Source organism: Coturnix japonica, chromosome 1 (assembly GCF_001577835.2).
Source record: "Coturnix japonica isolate 7356 chromosome 1, Coturnix japonica 2.1, whole genome shotgun sequence".
Classification (NCBI taxonomy): Eukaryota; Metazoa; Chordata; class Aves; order Galliformes; family Phasianidae; genus Coturnix; species Coturnix japonica.
Genome location: NC_029516.1, coordinates 66,161,728 through 66,164,304, shown reverse-complemented (window position 1 = coordinate 66,164,304; position 2,577 = coordinate 66,161,728). Strand labels below are relative to the sequence as shown.

The 2,577-nt window shown below is 56.3% G+C and overlaps 1 protein-coding gene across 8 annotated transcripts in view; it reads left to right on the top strand.

The window, feature by feature from the left end:
* Positions 1 to 627: 627 nt before the first annotated feature.
* The window catches only part of DUSP16 (dual specificity phosphatase 16), a 60,131-nt gene continuing 58,181 nt past the window's right edge, over positions 628 to 2,577 (top strand). For 6 of the 8 annotated variants that reach the window (XM_015870908.2, XM_015870895.2, XM_015870844.2 and 3 more), the window contains exon 1: positions 1,425 to 1,643. The gene's annotated coding sequence lies outside the window, so the exon portion shown is untranslated. Of the gene's footprint in view, positions 1,315 to 1,424; positions 1,644 to 1,679; positions 2,273 to 2,577 lie in introns of those variants that run through there. The other 2 variants (XM_015870850.2, XM_015870867.2) reach the window with 2 other exon arrangements.

Below are 2,577 nucleotides of genomic sequence, written 5' to 3'. Positions count from 1 at the left end.
TTCACTTTGCTCACGCTATTGGTTTCAGTGGTGTTTGTCTAATCTTGAAGGTTACTTAAAGGGTGAAATCACTTTGCTTTCCATGGAGCCAGTAGCACAGAGCAAGCTACCTTACAGCAGGGCAAGAAGTCCTAACTTCTTAAATATGCTGTATCACATACACCTTTACTGTTGGGGAGATGAAAACAGTCACTTGAAGCACCTCTGGCCAAGGAGGAAGGTGGCACCAGAGACCCTTCAGCCAGTAGGACTGAATTTTATGCAGCACCAGAGCCAAGATGGCACAGTCCACTTGACCGTGGGCAGAGCTCTGTGAGGGCAATCTTGGCTTACATCCACCACAGGCTCGGGCCCAGAGAGGCCATGGGACCTCTGAGGTCTGCCTCAGGACCAGGGGCGCTGGGACACGAATCCATCTCTTCCCTCCCTGCCTCGGTGATGGAGTGAACACCGCTGGGACCCGGGCACGACACTGTATACAGAAAGGGCTGGGACCGTACAGCGCGGATAAGGCACTTCCATCCCAGCACAGCAGGGCGGGCGCGGCAACGCGTTTGAATCGCTCGGCGGCCCTGGCTCCTCCCAGGGGCCGGCCCGGGCAGCTCGAGAGGGAGTTCGAAGCGGAGGTCTTGTGCTATCGTGGTCTTGTGCTATCGTGGTCTCCTCTCGGCTGGCTGGGCCTCATGGCAGGGCTGTATCGGAGCTCCCCGGTCCCTATGTGCTCGCGTAGAGAAGCCTGTTGTGCGCGGCCGCTGCTGTCCGAGCTCCTGGCGAAGCTCCGCTCCCCCTGTTCGCCTCCTTCCCTCCCCTTCCTCCCCCCTCGGCTGAGTTCATTCACTGGGATTGGTTTCAAGTGACGCCATCGCTTTATTTTTACACCGATGACCTCATCCCAGCAGCCTGAAGTTTACTGACCAGCAAAACTCACTGTCTTTCCCTTCCTCGTTCTCCTTCTCCCTGTTTGCTCTACTCATTTATTAGTAACTGTTCGGTTCCTTTTGGGAACTTAAGGCTTTGAAAAAGATACATAGCCAAAAACCTCCAAACTTCCTCCCCCCACACTGTCCCTTTTTAATTCTCTCAAGCCATCCAGAGAGGGAGGGAGGAAGAAGGGGGGGAAAAAAAGCTCCCAGTATTTCCTTTTTCTCCCCTCCCACTTTCCCCCTCGTGTAACAAGACCATTTTCTTCTATGTATACATTTATTTTTGATTTCTGATACTTTTTGCACGGAGGAAGGATAAATTTTGTATGGAAGAGGCGCTTCCCCGGCGTCTGGAAGGAGACAGAAAGTTCTTTTCTGGCGGCAGAGAACGGTGAGAGGCCGGTAGCAGATCTCATCCCTGCCGTGGGGAGAGACCCGGGGCAGCAGTCAGACAGGCGGGAGCGGGGACGGGGGGAGGTGCCACACTAAGTGCCGGCAGAGGCCGCCGCCGGGACCCCGCCTGGGCCGGGGCTGGAGCTGAGGCTGAGGGCCGGGCTGGGCGGGGAAGAAGAGGAGGAGGACGAGGAGGGAGGTGAGGGACGTATCCCGCCGCCCGTCCTCTTCTACCATGCCCTTACTCGCCGCCCCCTCACCTCCGTAGGAGAGTCAGCAGCCGGCAGGTCGCTGCCCCGCACCGGCAGCTCCGACCGCCTCCTCCCGGTAAGGAGAGGGGCTGAGAGGGAGCGGGGGACTGGCAGCTCTTCCCGGCCTCCGCAGCGCACCGCCCCGCTTACCTCCGAGAGGGGACCGGCCACCTGCCTGCCGCGGGGCCGGGGAGGCCGGCGGCCTTGGAGCGGAGAGGGCCGCGTAGGGGTGCGAGAGGGACCTCTGCCTTGCCAGGGCTTTGCGGAGGGCGGCCGGGGAGCGTGTCCGAGAGCCTCGGTGTGCGCGGCCGCGTTTCGGAGCTCAGCGAGCAAACGGTGTTGGCTCCGAGGGCGAGTTTCGCCGCTCCGAGCGGTCGAGGATGCGTTTACAACAGCCCCGCGGGACAAGCGGAGAAATTGGAAGTTCTGGTCTGAATTTGGGAAACGTTTAAATCGAGTCAGTTGACAAAATGGAGGGCTGCTGTGGAATCAAAAGAGTGAGGCGAATTGTTAACCTGACAGCGCGATCACATCAACCGGCAGCTTTGTGGCCGGCGGTAGGGCACAGCCCGACAAATACCGTCCTCGGATCTTAATTTACTTCTTTTGTAGAAGTAAACGTAGGGAGGGAACGTGAGCTCGGCGCACATCAGCGTGTGCAGAACAAGGTGTATCGGACGTGCCTGTGGCAAAGCCGGACTGGAGGTAGAATCTTTCAGCGTCCAGATACGTTTCGTTACGATGTCAAGTGGAAAGGTGTTTTTGAGAAAGCAAAAGCAAGGAGGATTGAGTTTGCTGTGGTTACGGTTGGTTGAAATAGGACTCTTTAGTACTTTTCCTTCAAGCAAAGGGTGTAGTCATAGTAAGTTGTATTGTCTGACCTATGGCTTTTTTTTTTTTTCTCTCTGTTCAAACATTGTGTGTATACCCAGCAGAATAAATAGGTCTGAACTTTTAAAACTAAAAGTAGTTTGAACTATTCCTTCTAAGAATGTGCTTGGGGGGGGGGG